The sequence below is a fragment of the Ips typographus genome, linkage group LG11 (assembly GCF_016097725.1).
Source record: "Ips typographus isolate SLU linkage group LG11, UJ_Ityp_2.0, whole genome shotgun sequence".
Taxonomy (NCBI): domain Eukaryota; kingdom Metazoa; phylum Arthropoda; class Insecta; order Coleoptera; family Curculionidae; genus Ips; species Ips typographus.
The window spans coordinates 1272317-1295267 of record NC_138432.1 but is presented as its reverse complement, the minus strand read 5'-3'; the positions used below and the strand labels follow the sequence as shown (position 1 = coordinate 1295267).

At 36.4% G+C, this 22951-nt stretch overlaps 1 long non-coding RNA gene across 1 annotated transcript in view; it reads left to right on the top strand.

Annotated features, from left to right (window-relative positions):
• The first annotated feature begins 675 nt into the window (after positions 1-675).
• LOC145735654 (uncharacterized) overlaps positions 676-22951 on the top strand; it is a 262556-nt gene continuing 240280 nt past the window's right edge. Inside the window, exon 1 of the long non-coding RNA XR_014179721.1 lies at positions 676-1021. This is a non-coding gene — a long non-coding RNA (uncharacterized LOC145735654). The remainder of the gene's footprint in view (positions 1022-22951) is intronic.

Sequence of the window (22951 nt, the reverse complement as noted above, 5' to 3'; positions counted from 1 at the left end):
TGGCAGCCATCATCAACTTTCTTTTTTCTTATGGGCGCCATATTGGATTTTTAGCCCACCAAATAGTACGTTTTATTCTGATTTTAGTGATGTATAATAACTTATGATTTGCTTCATAAATAACAAAATAATTCAATAAAAAATATTTTTACTTTAGTTATTGGCTTTGAGTTAATGGGCCGTTTTATAAAATGTCATTATTTGACAGTACTTGTCAAACACGATAATTCGGACGATCATTAGAACTTTTAGAGATTTTACCTTAGTTAGCTTTGAGTTAATGAGACGTTTTATGAAGATTACTTGGTAGTACTTGTCACACGCAATTGGCCTGAACATACTTAGTCACAAAGGTGTACACGTGACTTAAACCGGTTTATTCACGCGAACAGCTTAGGCCACTCGCTACGCTTGTGGACCTAGTTGTTCTTTTCGTGAATAAAAAATGGTTTAAGTCACTTGCTGTATAAATAACTATTAATTCACTCTGAATGACATTCGCCTATTTACAGATGTAAACAAACAAACATCAACGTTACATCTACGGGGCGCGGTGCAAATTTAATAGAACTGTAATTTTAGGTTTTTTTTTAATATAAAAAGTCGAAATTTAATAAAATACTGTATAAGACACGTGACTTAAACCGGTTAATAATAAATATGAATGAATAAAAAATGGTTTGTCACTTACTGTATAAATAACTATAAACTTGCACTTAACATTATAAAAAATTGAAAGTTGGCAAAAAATGAAGTTCCTAAAATGATGATCTTTCTCTTGGAAACATAAATAAGCCTTTTAAGTTAGAGATAATGCTAACAAATCTCTTTTTCTGATTAACCTAAATAGTTCAGCAATGCTTGTATAATAATAACATTTTCTGTGGGGGTTTCTTTTCTAGATACATTTTTAACTATGATTGACTTGCTCTAATGATCGTCCGAATTATCGTGTTTGACAAGTACTGTCAAATAATGACATTTTTTAAAACGGCCCATTAACTCAAAGCCAATAACTAAAGTAAAATTAGTTTTTATTGAATTATTTTGTCATTTATCAAGCAAATCATAAGTTATTATAAATCATTAAAATCAGAATAAAACGTACTATTTGGTGGGCTAAAAATCCAATATGGCGCCCATAAGAAAAAAGAAAGTTGATGATGACTGACAGAAAACGAAACGTCGTGTGGCAAATTTGAATCCATCATCGAATAGCTAGGAAAAAGTGGCAATGAAAAGATGCTTTTAGTTTTGGGATATCTCTTCAAATAGTTACTGTTTTTGTAGTGTTCACTGTGGTGTTCATTTACAATAAAATACTTATATTTGATTTTCTCTTTTTGCAATAATTATTTACTCTTTCACTTTATTAACGGCAGAAATCGTGGTTTCCATTGGCAAGCTTGTGCGAAGCTAGAGTATTTGTATCCTGTTCTATCTTATGTCACTAAATCAATATGCTAAAATAAGAAACAAAAATTCAAAACTTCCGGTTATACCTATCTGTATCCATTTCTGAGATATTTACCATTTTATGTAAAATAAAAATAAAATATACACTTGCAGTACCTAATCTAACTAATTAACTAAGCTAACCTGAATTTTAACCCGCTACCGAACTATTAGCATTAGTATTAAAAGTAAACAAATAAAAAAATACTATTTCGTACTAATTATATTATAAATAATTTTTAAACTTCTTCCATTTAAATTTAAACATAAATTAAATCCATTGGAAAACAACGAAGAATTATAAATTATATAATTTCACTCTAAAAATGTTGACTCTCTCTAGCTTCGAATCCGTAGCACTAACCAATCAACTTTTATACGTCAATAGAAAGCTTATTTCATTGGCTATTCATTGACTTACAAAAGTTTATACAAAGTGTTGCAAATAAGCTAGTTATTGACGATTGTAAGAAAAGATGCACCAAAAAAGACATAAAAAACGAGTCAAATTTGACGCTCCCTAGCGGCCGAACCGTTCAACCTATTAACCCAATAGCTGTTGTACCACATATAGTGACATCTATACTCAACTATATAAGCTAGAACGTTCAAATGGCGTCCCAAAATCTAGGAACAGCACCATTGATATCGCATCATTCGGTAAACAGCGATATAATTGGTGAGGTTTTGTTTATCAAAAAAAAATTCCTTCGTTACTAGATTGCTAACTCTTTAAAAAGTCGGCAACATCGCGGAGGTTCGCCCGCGATAAGTTATGTGCAGTCTGCGAGAGAATGGAAAGACTCGCACAACAGTTGATTTCTTTCTGGTTTAAAACCGTAATTAAATTTTAAGATTATTAGTTGTGGATTTGACTTTTCCACCAGTTTAATTAATACAGTCCACTTGGAGAAAGAACATAATCCTTAAAGCCGAATAGCGATCAGACATAAGACGAAACGCTATTGAAAGATTAGAGACTTTGATTAGAGTGTCGTCAAGCCTCGGCGATAACCTTGAAGGGTGGAATTGAAAACTTGGAGACCTGGATTTCCAGCAGCGGCTGGTAAATTGACATGTGACGACGATCACCGTGGGTTACAGTAAGCAAACCAAAAGGGAAAATCTACCAGAAAGAACAGTAAGTCTTGAATTTGGCTCAATTTGATAACACTTACTTACATTAACTTGACTCGACGAAGACTTGTAAAAATAATTACATTTTTACAATTATAAAATCAAGACAAAATGAAGGACCTTAGAGACCATTTTAATCGTTTGCAATTCAAAAAAAAGCTAGTTATTAAACAATCTTTAACTCGTTTTAAAGAGTGTGTTGAGTTGTTTGATCTCCTCCAAGTTGATAATAGTGCTTTTATGCAATTAGATAGTCGTTTAGAACGCACTCAACCATTGTGTGATGAGTTTAGGGGACCACTAGGACGAAATATAATTGTTATTGACACCGATGATGAATTGGCATTATCAGCTGATAATATTAGTCAAGAAAAACCAGGAAGATATCAATTTTAAGATTTATTTTATGAAATAAGTGCGCGTGCTTCACTGATATTGTCAAATCATCATAAAATAGAGTCAATTGATAACATCTCCCGACCGAAATCACATAATTCCCAGCGACGTGTTACGGGGTTTTCAATAAAATTACCAAACATTATAAACAATTCATAAGTTGGAATTTCGAGACGCATTTTATTCAATAATTGATCAAAACTCATCAATGGATGAATTGCACAAGTTTTATTATTTAAAAGCACACCTTGATGTTAGAGTAGATTAAAACTTCTTCTTCTTCATGTGCCCTATCCGCTGCGGACGTTGGCTATTATCATGGCAATTCGGATCTTGTTCGCGGCGCTTCTGAATAGCTGAACAGTCGTGAGTCCGAACCACTGTCGCAAGTTGTGGAGCCACGAGTGCCTTCTCCTACCAGGACCTCGTTTGCTATCCACCCTACCCTAGATCACTAGATTAAAACTACAAAAGATAATTATAGTATTGCCGTAAACATGTTAAAAGACATACGAAAATAATAGACTAATTATTTTTAATTTTGTCAATGGTTTATTTAATGCGCCTTCGGTAGTCAAAGAATCACATACTGAATTGCGTAGCTTATTTGATTTATTTAATAAAAATGTTTAAGGTTTAAAAGCATTAAATCAACCCACAGATCAGTGGTCAGTGTTACTTGTTTATTTAATGGTTACAAAACTTGACCACCCAGCTCGTAAGGATTGGGAATCTAAAAAATGTAATACTGATCTACCCACTTTTGAGGACTTGCTCAATTTTGTTAAAGAGAAATGTGAGTTTTTAGAGAAACGTGAAACTGTGAGTACAAAAAGTAATAAAAATCAAAATGAAACAATAATAGAAATTTTAATTAAAAGTTCAAAAATCGTACTCATTACTAACAAATTTTTTACTGTAAATCAAGTCATTCAATATTTAAATGCAATTCATTTTTAAAATTTGATCCTAATAAAAGAAAGCACGAAGCGGTAAGGCTGAAACTGTATCTAAACTGTTTGAATCCAAAACATTTGAAAATTGCTACAAACAACCATGTAGAATATTGTCACGAAGGATAATAAATCAAAGTTATTTCACTTGAAAGGAAACATTAAAAATATGGAATGTTTATATTACTTGAGCGGAAACATTAAAATTGTGGAATGCGGTCGGAGTGCAACTGCAATTAAGATGCATTTGCTGAATTTGCGAAATAATGTGGAATGTTTTCCAAGTACCGATGGTCGAAGGTCGTCACGAGTTGTCGGCTAGACGAGGCCAGGTCTGGGAGTTTTGATTGGTGGAACCAGTGTCTGGAATGCTATAAAAAGGAAGTTGTACCCTAAAGAAGGTTCAGTTCAGTTCAGTTCAGTTCAGTTCAGTCCAGTTCTGTCCAGTCAGTCCAGTTTGCTGTGCACCACGTTGGTGATCGAACCGCAAATGTCAATTAGACATGTCCGTAACGCTCAAGTAAAGTTAATCGCGAACCGCGCTCCAAGTGACAAGCCTCTCTCCAAGATTCTGTCTTCTATAGAGATGTAAGTATGTTTATCGTACTTCTATGTTGTGTATTAATTTACGCCTGGTTTATTATGATTTTATTGGGAGTTAGTAACGTTTTCGTTGGGTTAGGAAACCTGTTATTTTACTAGTTAGTAAGTTAGGAGTTGTTAGGTTTAAGTACGTATTCAATAGAACTTGATGGTAAAGTTAACTGTGTTTTATTTTCACGCTGAAACGAGATCTCAGGCAAATAAGTTGAATTAAATTCAACACGTCACGCTAGTCGTGACATATGGTGGAGGCGCCTACGTTTCAGGGTGGAAAAAACATAAATTTTATTTTTTAAATTTTAATCGTTCTATTTAAAATGGGGGGTTCTTCATCAAAAGAAGAAGAAATAATTATTTCTCAAGCGGGTAATAGCGGCGGTATTTCTAATAAAGCGTCTCAAGAAAAAGATAATTCATGGTCAGCTAAGGAAATTTTGATTATTATTTTTCTGTGCATGGGGGTGTTAATGCTTGTGTATTTTAGTGTCAAAAAAATTTCTAGTTTGATGAATAAGCAAATTCGCAAAGAAATTGCTAGAAATAATCAAATTGTTTAAGAAAATCGTTTAAATTTAGTCCAAAAGCTTGAAAAATCGAAATAATTAAAAATACTGCCAAACATTTCGTATTAATTTTACATGAGTGAACCAAGTGACAAATCACGAGTACGAACTCGCAGTAGAGCTCAAAGTGTATCAGACAAAGAAAAATTTGTTTTGCAACAAGCACTAGCCCAAGGGAAAAACCCCGAAAAAGTCTTAAAAGAGTTGAGAGAATTTAAAACCCGCGCATCATAGCTCAACTGTCGGTTCCTCTGCTTCTGCAGGTGCCCCAGAAGTCGACAGAACAACTTCTATTGTCAGTGTAACAAGTAGTGAGGACGAGAGCCCTTTCGAAAAAACTGTCGTAAGTGCTCAAATTGAGACCCCGCGAATTCGAACAACAAAAGCTTCGACTTCCCAAGTTCAGAAAACTAAAGATTCCAAGGCAGGATCACGATCCCCAGAACAGTTTTTTAAGCCAAGAGCTTCATTGAGTCGGACTCCGCCTAAACCGCGAGAATCAGAAGAGTCTTGGCAAGAAAGTCCCTTAGAAGTGGTAGTGCCAGAGAAGAGAGAAGTGGTAGTGCCAGAGCCTACCTTATCCCGCCCCACAGATTTGTTACAAGGTTGTAATAATCCTTGCCCACCCCCTGTAATTCAAGAGAGAAACAGTGAGATACGTCCTAACAATCCGGCAGCAATGGCTAACATGACTTTACAGGTAGCTTTGGCTGAGCCAAAAACTCCAGCCACACCAAAGTTTACATGCCCACCTACGTTTAACCCATCTATAGACTCTCCCATTATTTTTGTGAATAAATATGAAAAAGCAGCGATTGCAAACAGCTGGTCGGAAAACCACAAAATTTCCTACTTAGCAAATTTCTTGGAAGGCCCGGCTCAGACTTGGTTTGATGGTTATATTAACGAACCGGCAAACCAGGCAAAAACATGGACGAATATAAAAACGGACTTTTTAAAAGAATTTTCTGGTGAACAGCCATTAAGAAAACTAAAGTTTCGATTAAATACACGAAAACATCAAGACAATGAGGATGTTAAAAAATATTATTTTGATTTACTTGCGTTGGCAACGGAAATTGACCCGACAATGTCTTTTGACACGTTTAGGGACCATTTTGAAAATGGTTTGCACCCATCCTACTATGAAATGTATTACTTGCTGAGTTCAGGTAATCAAAATTTTAATGACTTAAAACAGCTAGTGTTAAAGCTGAGTGACATTAAAGAGAGAACCCTGGTAAATCAGATGACACGTGATACGGCACTGCTTTCCGTGTCCGATGCGTTAAATAACGAGAATCAAATAGTCAGGAGCGGACCGGGAAATACAACAAATTTTCCACGCAGAGATGGCAATCCAAATAGAAATCGAGTCTATTATAATAGTAATAGCACAAGGAGAAATTTCGTAGATAACAGGAATGTCACCAGTAACGGTCCGAACAGGAATTTTGTCAATTATCGTGGAAATTTTACAAGAAATACGCCACCAAGGAACAATGCCGTGAATAATGGTTCAAATAATGGCGGTCAACGGCCTTATTACCAAAATCAGAATATGCAAAGGAATAGAAATAATGAGTATAGAGGTCCAAACTATGGAAACAGAGCACCTTACCGAAATCAAGGTAACAGCTATTTACCGAATACAAGAACACACGATGGACGCATTAGATGCACTAATTGCAAAAGAATTGGGCATGCATCGTGCAACTGGAATGCAAACAGTTCCAGAAATAATTCTGATAACCGTCGAAATGATCGGGTATACCAAAACCCAAACGAAAGAGGACAATTTCGTCAATAGGAAGCCCTAACGAGATTGTCCACCTGTCATCAAAGGGCGTCAAAGGAGGATTATTGTATGTGCATTTAAAAGTAAATAATCAAGAAAATATAAATGTCGTTCTAGACACCGGAGCGTGTAAAAATATTGTGGATTTAAATTATATTAATAACATGTATCCTTTGGAAAATGATGTTGAATTAATTACGGCAGGCAGTTACCCTCTTACACCTATTGGAAATTCACAAGTGACGATTGAAGTTAATAATAAGAGATACGCGTTGAAGCATTAGTGGTAAAAAATTTGTCTAAAGCTCTAATTTTGGGACATAACTTTTTGACGACGACAAAGTCAGTCATTGACTATAATAACAATAAAGTGACATTGCAGCATGGTTCGGACAAATTAATCCTAAATTTTGGAGATTATGATTCAACTGAAGAATGCGAGCCACAGCAAGACTTGTTTGTAAACATAGCAAACGAGCCAACAGTAAATTCCCTAAAAATTACTGTCGCTAACGATTACGTGTTGAAGCCCGGGAATGATATAATTACCCGATTGAACTTGAACCTACGACCGTCTGACTTGGCGGAATATTGTTTTATTGAGAAAGACAGTTTTTTACGACCGAGAAGTCTTATTTGCGTAGGATTACCGTTTTTGCAGAATGGACATTTTTATGTTAAGCTTAAAATGTCGGTCATCGTAGAATTTTTGTAATAAAAAATTCCACGATTGGTAATCTCGAGAAAACAATTAAAATGGACATGACAAAAATTCCAATTTGTTGTATTAATGAAACCGAAAATGATGAAGAAATAATTACCATGAATGACCATAATCTAAGTAATATAACAAACTTAGGAATACATAATAAATTGCAAACGCTACTTGCGGAGTATAGTGACGTTTTTTCAAAAACACCAAAATATATGGGGAGAACTGATGTAATTGAACACGAAATTGACGTAGGAAATGCTAAACCCATAAAACAAAAACCTTACAGGGTAGCACAAAAGAAAGAGAAATAATAGATAATCAAATAAGGGAAATGGAACAATACGATATAATAAGGCAAAGTAACTCGCCCTGGGCAAGTCCCGTCGTATTAGTAAAGAAAAAGTCTGGAGAAACGCGATTTTGTGTCGATTATCGCAAGTTAAACAATGTAACAGTAAAAAATTCGTGGTCAGGATCTAATATTGAGGATATTTTGACTTACTTAGGAAACGCCCAGTATTTCTCATCGTTAGACATGTATTCAGGTTATTGGCAAGTCAAGGTAAAAGAAGAAAGTAAACCACTTACTGCCTTTACGGCGCCAGGTCATGGATTATGGGAATTTAATGTAATGCCTTTTGGATTGTGCAATGCCCCGGCAACATTTCAACAGTTAGGGGACGTAGTGTTTAGAGATTTAAAATGGAAAGAAGTTTTAATTTACATGGACGACATTATAATTTTTTCTGAAACAATAGATGAACATTTTGAAAAATTACGTAAAGTTTTCAATAGACTTCGAAGTGCAGGCCTAACATTAAAACCTAAAAAATGTGAATATCTAAAAGAAAAAATTAATATTCTTGGTTATACAATTTCGACAGATGGAATTTTTCCTGATAAATCAAAATTAATTTCAATTGAAAATTTTCCAAGGCCAAAAAATGTAAAAGGTGTACAAAGCTTTTTAGGACTTTGTAACTATTACCGGAAGTTTATAGAAAATTTTGCAAAAATTGCACGTCCCTTACATGATCTGACAAAGAAACAAAATAAATTTGATTGGCAGGACATTCATGACAAAGCGTTTGAAACACTAAAACAGAAATTAATTAGTGAACCAGTGTTGGCACATTTTCAGCCAAACAAAGGGTGTGAATTAAGAGTAGATGCATGTAAAGATGGAATAGGAGCTATATTATTGCAGGAAGACACAGAAATAAGTTACACCCTATCGCTTACGCAAGCAGAAGTCTTAGCAAAGCGGAGAAAAATTATTCTATAACTGAATTAGAAGGATTAGCAGTTATATGGGCACTTTCATACTTAAGACACTTTATTTATGGTAAACCTGTAAAAATTGTAACTGATCATCATGCTTTATGTTGGCTAAAGACATTAAAAGACACAACAGGTCGTTTAGCTAGATGGTCATTAAAACTGTCGGAATTTGATTACACGGTGTGCCATAAATCAGGAATTGCGCACAAAGACGCTGACTGTGTAAGTAGATATCCGGTACTGCAACCAGATACGGATAAACACGACGTTGAAGAAATACCAACATTTATTTTGGATACTCGTAATATTGAAGAGTTACAGAAAAAAGATGAAAAAATTTCCCAAATGATAATGACAATCAAAAACCCGGAAAATGCTACAATTGGTTTACGTAAGCAGGCAAACAACTTCAGGATTGAGTCCGAAATTTTATACCGAGTAAATCCGAATGATTTAGGTCGAGATAAGCTATTAGTAATACCTCAACAGTTAGTGGGAGAAATTTTGTATTCTCACCATTCGGAACCGCTGAGTGGTCATTTGGGAATAGCGAAAACGCTATCAAAAATTAAGCAACGGTATTATTGGCAAGGGTTGCAAAAAGATGTTGAAAATTTTGTTAAGGGTTGTCCAGATTGTCAAGCTAGAAAAGGTCAACAAAATCAAAAGCCGATAGGATTTTTACACCCAATTCCTGTGGGAACACCATTTGAAAAGGTAGGAATTGACCTTTTAGGCCCTTTTCGCCGAAGTAGCAATGGTAAAACCATGATAGTGGTAGCAACAGACTATGCAACACGTTGGGCAGAAACTGAGGCGTTACCTAGTGGAAAAGCAGGGCCCGTAGCAAAATTTATTTTGGAAAAAATAATTACGAGACATGGAGCGCCTAAGGAATTATTAAGTGACAGAGGAAAAGTGTTTCAATCAGAGTTGGTGACGAAACTATTGAAAGAAATGGGCACTACAAGCCAATTTACAACGGCATATCATCCAGCGACAAATGGTCTTACGGAGCGATTTAATAAGACTCTTGCAAATATGTTGGCAATGTACACTAACACGAATCAGTCAAATTGGGACCAATACTTACCACATGTAACTTTTGCCTATAATTCAGCGAAACAAGACAGCACGCAATTCTCACCCTTTATGTTAGTATATGGACGAGAACCTATTTTACCAACTGAAGCGAACATTATGCCGCATACTGAATCTCTTGATAGCAATCAAATGAGGGAAACTAGTCTGGCAATACGTAATTTTGCTGCTGAAAACATAAAAAGACGACAAAACATAGATAAACTTCGTTATGATTGTAAACATCGACATGTGGAGTTTAATGAGGGTGACCAGGTGAAAGTTTTCACTCCAATAAGGAAAGTCGGGAAAAGTGAAAAATTGCTGCTTAGATGGTTCGGACCTTATTATATAAGACGAAAAATGTCGAACGTGGACTATGAAATACAGAAAGGCAGATCAGACAAAGCAAAAAGAGAAGTTGTTCACGTAAGCAGAATATTACCCTATTATGATCCCTGGACCCCAGAATGCACGCCTTTATAAGAAAAAAAAATGGGAAAAACACACAAAAGAGACAACTTTGAATAACTAAAGAGTATATTACTATTAAAAGATAAAAAAAAAAAAAGGAAACAAAACAAACGAAATAAGATAAAATAATAATAATAAAGAAAAAAAAAAGAAAGATAATAACAATAATAAAAGAGAAAAAAAAAATACAATTAAAATTACACACTTACAAAAAATACAATAAAATTAATAAAATTGATAAGAAAAAAAAAAAAAACCTCAGTAATGGTGGTGGTGGAAGTAGATCCGGTGACCAGTACCATTTATGGTTACCTGGTCACCAGACCACCAAGTTGGAGAATTCTCTCCTGAGGTTGTCTCCTCAACATTGTTTTCCGCCGTCGGAGCAGGAATCCCGTTCGGGAGCCGCTCTTTGCGGACCGGGGGCGTCGATGGCCTCGATGGTGTTGGTGACCCCCACGCAGAAGTGTTGGATGTGGGGGTAGGATAGGTAACACCCTGGTGGCGCCCAATGGACGGTGAAGCCGACCTGGCACGATGTCTCTGTCATTCCCAGACCAAACGTCGGCGAGCCTTTCACCAGGGCGGCGCATGGTTAAAAGTCTCCGGAAGTGCTGGAGACGGCAACCCCTTCCAAACCCAGTTTGGTTGTCACTTGGGGGACAAGATTGTGGATCTTTAGTTTTGAAAAGAACAACAAATTGGATTACTTTATAATGTGAATAACAAAGCCAACAAATTTACTTACGGTTCATGATGAAAACACGAAAAAAAAAAACACTACTACACTCAAATGGAGAAACAAGAAAAAACGACTGCACTCGCGAAGGCACACAAGAAAGTGACTGGAGAGGAAAAAAGTGAAGGACCGTTTCGTCCATAAAATGACAAAACTGCTGTGAATGCAGTGCTGTATAAGTAAAATAAATAAACGATAATAAGGCACCGTCTATCCCTAACTGACATAAAGATTGTAACACTTTGTATACAAAGTAATAATTTTGTTGAAGTGGAAATATTACGTTTGTTGGGTACAAACTTCACATACCGAGTGGTACCTAAATTTGAAGTTACTGAGCTCAGGGATTTTTATTCTCTTATCCGCGTCTGAATTTAATGGCCAATTGAAAGATTCACGAACGGATATTAGTCTAATTTTCCGCAGTTACACCAAAAGTGTGTAAAATGATTATCTAAGCGCGCGTGTTACAAGTTATTTGACTACAATTGAAAAAATGATATAATTAAAATGGCATACTTAAACAAAAATACGAGGGACGTAAAATATATCGATAAATGCCATAGGTGCCGAACAAGTAAATACTTGAATAAATATAAATGTCAGGGGTATGTGATAATGGGGGGATAGACAAATTAAAATAACGAGTTTTCGTTTTATTTTGGTGTTGGATATTTTTGAATATCAGCATAATGTATTCGATCGAAAAATGCATCAAATGAATAATATGCGTCCGCAAGCGTAAAAGTGCTGACATGAAATTAAGAGAATATAAATAATTACATCGCTGTGATTTGCATTTTAGTTAGCGAAGTACCGTGATAGTACCACGAGTGCGTTTCATTGAAAAAAATACCGATCGAGAGTTTATAAAAAATGGAGTGGATTGTGATGTTTTTATATTATGCCCGATGTATTTCGGACATAAATGTCAAGTTACATTTATATGACATGGCTTTATACCATTTATGGGAGTTACATCAAGAAGTACAACGACCAGGAATAGTGTATTTGGGAGTCTCAAAGGCGTTACTAGCACTTTGGACCCAAATAATTCACATGGAATACCAGATGATTCATATTGATTTATTGGTGAGACAAGGAAGAAACCCTGCGGAAAGATGTGGTTGTGCAATCTGCGCACCTCCGAGGGTGCCGTTCTATCAACCAAGACAATTTTGGGAAATTTGGGGAAGTCTGTTTGTGGATGGTTGCGCATGCAATGTTTGTTCGTTCAGAAGGAATTCACAATTCAGGCGGCGTGAACTACATGAACCTCCCCGACCCCATTTACCACCAAGAATGATGGGACATCCATTTAGGGTGCCATCAAGAGGTGAACCTACATTAGTTGAAGTGCCGAGGGTGACTTTGCGACAGAATTGGAATCCCGTTGAGCCACCACTAAATACAGCAAACATGACAAATTGGACTCGGCAGGTGGCTGCCACGCCTCTTAGAAGACAAATAAATCGTACACGTGTACGTGGTACGGCACCATATCAAGTGCCTATACGTGAGGAAAGAAATGAAGACCAGTTCAACACTGATCAGGCGAAACCCGGAGGGACCAAACCGAACAAGACAAGTGAAACAATTATTGTTCAATATTTTATATCAATATTATATACTATAAGTTTATCTATATAATAATGACTATTGTAGCACGAAGAAATAAATGATATTTAACCATTTTTCTTGTTTAATTAAAGGTAAGATGGGTAAAGTTAATACAGGCGTAATAAGTTTTAAAAGGCGTCAAGTACGTCACTGTTATTAATATGATAATGATGACACAAGCGTTACCCTGACCTACCTCAAAACCGCTGACAAGACAAAATAAACCGAGTATAGGTTGTTTACACTACTTAGGTAGAGTGCATTTCAAACCATAGGGTCGTTAGACAACCGTAAATTTTGTTTTGTGTTTACGTTTTAATAATTTACTTTCTTATTTTTGTTTACAGATAATCTAGGGAAGAAGCAATCAAACGTTATCGTCAATTTATTTTTTGTTTTTGGATAAATAAAGTATTTCTCCGCATGGATTTGAAATGAAGTTAGAACGTTCAATGTTCCAGTTTTTAAACTTAGTTGATATGGAAATTGGGACATTAGTTAAACATATGCAGAAGTTATTGCAATCGGTTTGAAGTATACCAGTGAATAAAATTCACTCGGTTGAAGGTTATTAATTTAATTGAGATATAAAGAAATATGCGTGTAATATTATATATTATTATATGTTATTATTAAGCCTTAAGTAACGCATATTAACCTTTGTTCTTATTTTCATTACATGTAAAAACCGCTTGAGGGAGCCATAAGAAGCCAATGTACTAAATGGCGCTGTGCAAAGCCAGTATTGGACGACCATTGAAGATGACATTTAACAGTATCACCAGAGTCACCACATGATGAAAATAAAGCCTAAGCAGAAGAGACTATGGAGTATGGAATGGACATTGCTAGACTTCAGCTACTGGACTATTTGGTGACCAGTGGAAGACGATGTGTTAAGTCATAGTCAGGGCAATATATGATTGTGACAAACACTTTTGTGCGAACAATGGCGCAATAAAAGTCGCAACATCAGAGCTACTTATATTGAAATATATGGTGCATATTTAAGGGCTACCCAAGGTTTCAAATGTGTTATGTTAATTTAAGGGTTAGTTTAATGATTAGGATTATTATAAGTTTTGGGTACGACGAAGCGATGACGGAAAATGGAGAAAGTAAGCATTTTAGAAAATATATGATAAAAAGTAAAATTAAAAATTTTCGCTTACTCCATTTTTCAAATGATATTATAATAAGATGAATTTTATATAAGGCTAGCGATAACTTAGGTTAGTAATTAGAATTGTCAAATATAGGAATTACCTCTCTTGGTTTAAACTGGAGGGCCAGTTTCATGGAGAAGGGGCAAATGTCACGAAGGATAATAAATCAAAGTTATTTCACTTGAAAGGAAACATTAAAAATGTGGAATGTTTATATTACTTGAGCGGAAACATTAAAATTGTGGAATGCGGTCGGAGTGCAACTGCAATTAAGATGCATTTGCTGAATTTGCGAAATAATGTGGAATGTTTTCCAAGTACCGATGGTCGAAGGTCGTCACGAGTTGTCGGCTAGACGAGGGCCAGGTCTGGGAGTTTTGATTGGTGGAACCAGTGTCTGGAATGCTATAAAAAGGAAGTTGTACCCTAAAGAAGGTTCAGTCAGTTCAGTCCAGTTCTGTCCAGTCAGTCCAGTTTTGCTGTGCACCACGTTGGTGATCGAACCGCAAATGTCAATTAGACATGTCCGTAACGCTCAAGTAAAGTTAATCGCGAACCGCGCTCCAAGTGATAAGCCTCTCTCCAAGATTCTGTCTTCTATAGAGATGTAAGTATGTTTATTGTACTTCTATGTTGTGTATTAATTTACGCCTGGTTTATTATGATTTTATTGGGAGTTAGTAACGTTTTCGTTGGGTTAGGAAACCTGTTATTTTACTAGTTAGTAAGTTAGGAGTTGTTAGGTTTAAGTACGTATTCAATAGAACTTGATGGTAAAGTTAACTGTGTTTTATTTTCACGCTGAAACGAGATCTCAGGCAAATAAGTTGAATTAAATTCAACACGTCACGCTAGTCGTGACAGTATCTTCCATTTGTTCTATTTTCCTTATGTTGTTGTTGACATTGTTGCCAAAATGTAAAATCAATGGGTCAAGTTCATGGTATAATGTCACAGTATTGGTATTATAGTCAATCAATGATTTTTACTAGCCAAAAAGTTATGTCCCAAAATTAAGGCTTTTGATAAATTTTGCACCACTAGTGCCTCAACGGAAATAATTGTGCCATTAATTGTTTATAATTACCTCAGAATTGCCGAGAGGTTGAACTGGATAACCTCCTGCGGTTATCAGTTGTATATTGTCTTGTAACCGTCTCATGTTACTGATATAATCTATGTCGACTACATTTTTACAAGCTCCTGTATCAAGTAAAACAGGGACGTTATCTTTATCGTTTACTGTGATACCCGGCACCTCCACCAAATGTCACGTTTAATTTATGAGCCCTTTCGGATTCATTAATTAACTGACTCACGACGTTAAACGTCGTGCCGGGATCTCAGTTTTAAGGATGGAATCAAACACTGAGTTTTCCATTAAACACTTAAATCTATTAAATACGGTATACACAAATGGGTCTGAACAATACGGTCATAAACACACTAAAAGTTGACAATTTAACAATTGTACTTACATAGATTCATAAGCTAAGGACCTCAGCATTTCCTGGTGGCTGGCTTGGTCACTTCGCGTTTGAACAACTTTGGAGAACGGACTAATTAACTTGATCTTTTCCGAGGAGAGTCGACATTTCTACTTCTCGGGTCAGCTGGTCGCACTACCGTTGATCGGTTCACACTTCCCCTATACTGCTAAAATCGGCGTATTTTATACCGATTGATCGGCTGACGCAGTTTGTTATTGTCGCTTGTTTTTCACATTTCTGTAAAGCAGGTGGTGGTGACTCATCACCGATACGGTGCACTCGGTGCATGACACATTCGGTGCATCGTGATGCGACCTTGCCTCGTGCGCTTAATATTTCGCAATCCTCGAATACTCTTATGTTTTTTAAGTTAATCAGTCCAACTTTCCAATTAACGGATTTTCCATTCGTGACAATATGTTTGTTGAGACGAGTTACTCATTTTTTCTTTGTTTATTGGGTCTTCTGTCTCACACAAAAAAGGTTTGTTGGGAAAATAGAATTTCGCACTATTTTCAACTAAGTTGAAAATAACATTAACCTAGTCGTCCCAACACAAGACCACTGACTTAGGCTCGGTCTTGTTACCTAAAAACGCTGACGTTTCGGTGGAAAATCTACCACCGTCTTCAGAGAATCTAAAAAAGAAAGAACACACGGCAGAACACAGAAAACAACAACTTAATAAATATTAAACCTGATAATGTTCAATTTGGAACCCTGAGAAGGGTTTTGTCAATAAAAATTGATTTAATAATTTATTAATTTAATTGATTTTTTTTTTTTTAATTTTTTCAAGTTTATAGAAAATTTTTGCAAAAATTGCACGTCCTTACATGATCTAACAAAGAAACAAAATAAATTTGATTGGCAGGACATACATGACAAAGCGTTTGAAACACTAAAACAAAAATGATTAGTGAACCAGTTTTTGGCACATTTTCAAGCAAATAAAGGATGTGAATTAAGGGTAGATGCATGTAAAGATGGAATCGGAGCAATATTATTGCAGGAAGATCATGAAAATGCGTTACACCCCAATAGCATATGCAAGTAGAAGCCTTAGTAAAGCTGAAAAGAATTATTCGATAACAGAACTTGAAGGGTTAGCAGCTATGTGGGCGCTATCCTATTTTAGACATTTTATTTATGGACAACCTATAAAAATAGTGACTGATCATCATGCGCTATGTTGGTTAAAAACCTTGAAGGAGACTACTGGACGTTTAGCGCGTTGGGCGTTAAAGTTATCGGAATTGACTACACAGTACATCATAAATCAGGAATTGCTCACAGAGATGCAGACTGCGTAAGCAGATATCCTGTTTTGCCAGCGAATACGAAAGTACAAGAAATTGACGAAATACCAACCTTTTTATTAGATATACATAACATTGCAGAATTACAAGCAAAAGATGAAAACATTTTGGAAATAATTCAGGCTATAAAACATCCTGAAGGAGCTTCAATTGGTATACGCAAGCAAGCGAAAAATTTTAGGCTTGAGTCAGAAGTTTTAAAATAAAACAAAGATACTATTGGCAAGGGTTGCAAAAGGACGTGGAACGTTTTGTAAAAGGATGCCCGGATTGTCAGGCCAGGAAAGGCCAACACAATCAGAACCCTATCGGTCTGTTACATCCTATCCCAGTTGGCACCCCATTTGAAAAGGTTGGAATAGATTTGTTAGGTCCGTTTCGCAGAAGTAGCAGCGGCAAAACCATGATAGTGGTAGCAACAGATTACGCCACAAGGTGGCGGAGACTGACGCATTACCGAGCGGCAAAGCCGGTCCTGTAGCAAAGTTTATACTGGAGAGAATTATTACAAAACACGGTGCACCTAAGGAATTATTAAGCGATAGAGGAAAAGTTTTTCAATCAGAATTGGTTACGGAATTGCTAAAAAAGATGGGGACAACGAGTCAGTTTACTACTGCATATCATCCCGCAACTAATGGCTTAACAGAAAGATTTAATAAACTTTAGCCAATATGTTATCTATGTATACTAATACTGATCAATCAAATTGGGATGAATATCTTCCACATGTGACTTTTGCGTACAATTCTGCAAAACAAGATAGTACTAAATTCTCACCATTCATGCTGGTTGTACGGTCGTGAACCTATTTTACAACAGAAGCAAACTTGTTGCCACCCTTAGAAAGTAGTAATAGCGACCAAATTAGAGACATTGGTTAGCAGTCAGAAATTTGGCAGTTGAAAATATAAAACGGCGTCAAGACATAGATAATTACGTTATGATTGTAAACACCGCCATGTTGAATTTGAAGTGGGGGACCAAGTAAACAGTTTTCACCCCTATCAGGAAAGTAGGAAAAAGTGAAAAATTACTGCTCTTAGATGGTTTGGTCCTTATTACATAAATCGGAAAATGTCTGATGTGGACTATGAGATACGAAAGGGCATTTCGCCCAAAATCTAAGACTGAAGTGGTCATGTAAGCAGAATTTTACATTACATGACCCCATGGACACCAAAAGGAACCCGCAACAACAAATAATACAAGCATTTCGGTTAATAATTTATTTTCTTTGTTTTAAAAAAATAAAAGTTCACTGTCTTGGCATTGCTGCCTATGGCTTCAACAGCAAACGCGGCGCCACCGCTATTGAGGCGTCGTTGACGCCGCCTTCCTCCTCTGTTCTGTCTTCCTCTGGGGATGCTGGAACCCCAGGAGGAGCCTCCACCTCACCTGCCAATTGAGGGGGAGCCTCCGCCTCGCTGGCCGCAGAGGGACCAGCTTCCACTCCTGGCCCCAGTTTGAGGCTGGCCGCACCCACGTGTGCGTCGGGCCCGCTGGGCAGCCAAGAGGGCCATCAGACCGGCACCGCGGCCCCGGCCCCGGCCCTTTTCGGTGGCGACTTCACTTCCAGGTTCCATCTGAAAGGAAGATATTGGTTAACATTGGATAGCGAAACAAAGAGAATTTTTCTTTGGAAGGAAAATATATCGAAATGATGAATAAAAAAAAGGGAAAAAAAAAAAACCACTTATACTTACTTTCAAAAATGACACGATGCACTACAAAACTACTGTGAATACACTAACAAAACACACACGAAAAAGGAAGGTAAAGTTTCGTGTGGGTCAGAGGACGAACTGTGGGGAATGTTGATAAGAAAACCGTATAAATACAATTCAGATCCCTCTCCACCGGAAAGCCAGGATGCTAAAATTAGCAAATACTTCCAGACGATGAACTTGTCAAATGTTAAGGTTATCAGAGAAATGTTTTTCCCAACAGTCAAATGGTGCACCATGCTTAAACCCATGGGATTCGCTGATTTGGCCAGTTCGGAATAATATCTTAATGAGACCAGACATTGTTCAGTGCAGACCGATTAATGCATAAAATGCAAAAATGCAATTAAGCATAATGTTGAAACAAAGTAACAATTATATGTACGGCTCCACATATTGAGCTATGTACCTATTTTACAGGGCCCAAGGATTTTATTCTGTTATCTGCGTCTGAATTTTTATTGCGCAAATTCTTAAAATTCAAGAACAGATATCAGTTAATTTTCCCTATGAGATAAAAAATGGTTACATGTAATGGAAATAAAAACATTGAATATTGTTATTGTAATGTAGGTACCTACAAACGAATAAAGATAAGTAATGATGTTGTCGGTGTAATAATCACCTTGACCATATAGTTGTTTATGCATTTGGTGAAGAAGCAACTAATTCGCGAGCGATAAGACAAATTTGATTCATCGCTACGCGCAGTTATGAATAATGACTAATTACTGGATTAGTTTAAATAAACCCGAATGGGACAACAATTTACAGTGTCATTTTAGAATCGGTCGTGAAGTAACACTTGGGTAAAGTCAACCTATAAGTTTCGCGAAAGTGCCAAAAATGGAATGGATTGTGAATTTCTTGTTTTACATTAGGTGTGTTTACCGAAATAACACCAACTGTATTTATACAAATTGGCACTGTACCACTTGTGGGAACTGCAAGGAGAGTTTGATCGAGTGGTACCAATACAATTGTTAGGGATTACAACATCTCTACTTGGGCCTGTGGACTCAAATCATTCACACGGAGTATACCATACTCTACTCAGCGAGAAAGTACGTCAAGGGGGTACTCCGTTTTCGACATGTGATTGTGCAATTTGCATATCACCCCAACAACCTCAATATCGACCTGAGGATTTTTGGCGAGCATGGGAAAATGTATTTTGTGCAAGATGTCCTTGTGCTACATGTGTGTACGGGAGAACTCAATTTGACTGTACCAGGTCATCCGCCATATGCCGCATGCTTATGTAAATGATATGTCATCAGTTTCGGGTACCAGTAGTGCCCCAAACCACAAGAAAAGGATGAGACATCAGAAATCAGTTTGCTGGCAACATCTTCTGGAGTGCATTTGGACCTCCTGACTCACACGCAAGTCCGGTCGACCGCAATCCGGCACTATGCCCGAATCCGGAAACCCTGGCGCAGGTGCAAGAAGGGGGGCCCATTATTCAGCAACAAACTGAAGAAGTTCTTAGACCACGCGGTAACACAGCACGTTTTATCGCGCATTAGAACCGTTGACGACATGGGGCCATATGCTATTATCAGCAGCTATGAGGTCTACAATTTAATTTATGTGTACCTTATTATTGTTTTGTATTTTAATGGCTATATATAATACATATGTTAATACAGGCATAATATACCACACGTGGATGATATATAACAAAAAATAATAAAAAAAATTTGGAATGTAGATGTCATATTATCCCCAAATAGCGAGTATAATCTAGTCATGAAATAATCCAATTATTTTTTTTAGCGCCATGAACTAATAGGTGTGATAAAAAATGTTTCGCTGAAGAGGCGAGTATTCCTGACACGACGCTCCGACAATCTTGTTGGTTGATAACGAGCTACTAACATAAAAGTTCGACGTTGTTTACATGACTATTGGGATTACGCGTGCATACACGGGTTCCTGCTTTTACAGCATTTGGAAATGAATTTCACACGTTCCATTTTTTTATTTTTTAATGGAAAATGGTTCGTACCTACTAACAAATAAATAAAGGTTACAAATGATGCTCAAATTAATTTTGTTATAAGACATATATTATATATTAAGCCTTAAGTAGCACATACTAACCTTTTGTCTTATATTTCATGTAACACTGAGGGCTATGTAAGAAGGAGGCGAACTATGATGAGCCATTATTGTTGTTTGAACTCCCGATGGGCCTGTACATTAACTACGAAGGTCCAAGCTAGCCGAATCATGATTCGACACCCACACCACAAATATTTATGGAACAGTGATCACAATGGTGTTCAGTGATGTGAAATGCGAAGTTTGGCTCATAGGACTAAGCCTCTATTGAACTTTTCTCAGTGGTTGCATATTTTTTTTTGTTCTGCCATTGCCGGAACGCAATATTAGGTTTCTTGTTGGAATAAGTACTAACTTATTATTAAGACATGATTGTAACTTAACTGAGTACCATGAAATACTCACATAGGTAAACCTACTAACCATTTATCATAATACCTTGGTATGTACACATGTACATTTTTGAATTTATGTTAACGATATGTTTTTTCTATTGTTTAAAGTTTTTTATTATTGTTCATATAAAACTGGGGACCAGTTTTTCTGGGGGCGGAGGCATATGTCACGAATGAAAATCCGTTAATGAAAAGATGGACTGATTACTTAAAAAACATCGAGGATTGCGAAATATTAAGCGCACGAGGCAAGGTCGCACTTCACGTTGCACCGAGTGTGTCATCCACCGAGTGCACCGTATCGCTGATGAGTCACCACCACCTGCTTTGCAGAAATGTGAAAAACAAGCGACAATACAAACTGCGTCAGCCGATCAATCGGGTATTAATACGCCGATTTTAGCAGTATAGGATAAGTGTGAACCGATCAACGGTAGTGCGACCAGCTGACCCGAGAAGTCGAAATGTCCACTCTCCTCGGAAAAAGATCAAGTTAATAGTCCGTTCTCCAAAGTTGTTCAAACGCGAAGTGACCAAGCCATTGCCAGGAAAAGCTAAGTCCTAGCTATGACTCTGTACGTACCATTGTTAATTGTCAACTTTCCGTATGTTTACAAACCGTATTGTGCATCCATTTGAGGTATACCGTATTAATAGATTTAGTGTTTATAGAAACACTCAGTGTTTAATCCATCCTTAAAACTGAGATCCCCGGCGCGACGTTTAACGTGTAAGTCAGTTTAATTAATGAATCCAGAAGGGCTCATAAATTAAACGTGACAGTTATAATCTAAATTACCTGTGATTGATTTGAAAATCGATCCCAGTGTATTGATTAGTCCTCGTTTGGTTCTTTGAGGTTGAGGCAAAATTTCAGAAAGTTTTGTGTCGACTCATTTTTCGGCAAATTTAAGAATTTTTAGATAATAGAAATCTCAAATTGATAATCTTTCATTTGTTTCTACAAGTTGTTGAAGTATTAGTGATTTCATTTTTTAAGTTATTAATTTCTTCAATGATTGGATTTCAAGTCCGTAAAATGTATGAGTTCGGGGGATATTTTTCTACTCTGCTGATCCTAGTTTTAGTGGAATTATTCCAGGATTGTTATCAAGTTTCTTGATGGCAATTTTTTCTTCAAATCCGAGAATTCCAGTTAATCTGAAATTGAATACCAGAATTAGTCGAATGAATATGTTTTTTGCAGAGGTCGTCTTAAATTATCCATGTGAACCTTTGGTTGTCGTTCGGTAGAAACTACCTTTCTTACGGGTTGGTTCCAGTTTATTTAACAGGTTTAGAATATTTATTAGCACTTTTTGTCTTATGTGTTTCTTAATGTATACCTTTTGATCAGGTTGAAAAATATTAGTCTCGTCTCGTTTTTCATCCTTTTCTCAATGAGTTTTTGTTATATTCATGAGATCTGAATTAATTTTGAATACAATAATTTTGTTTTCTCTTTATGGTCATTAATATAATCGTTTACTAGAATTTATCTATTTCAAGATTAAATGGGTCGTCATTACAAATATGACCATTTACAACGTCGATAGGTTTTAATTGCGTTGAAGTATGTATTGAATGATTATATGCTAAAATAGCGTAAAGCATTTTCATTCTAACTGGTGTTTTAGCAAAACCTTGAGTGTTAAGTAAACGGATATGTTCGATAATAGTACTATGAAATCTTTCTATTTGTCCATTTGACTGAGGGTGGTATGGTGAAATAAAATGGATTTTGATTTTGTGTAACTCGAGAAGTTCGGTCACAACTGAATTTTTAAACTCGGTTCCATTATCTATGATGATTTGTTTTGGAATGCCATGATGAGAGAAAAATTGAATCAAGTGTCCGTTATTTCTGTGGTTGAAAGCGAATTTAGGAAATAGGCTTGCGCATATTGGAAAAACTATCAATGATTGTCAAAAATTTAGATTGTTCCAAAGTAAAAGTGTCAAGATGAACAATT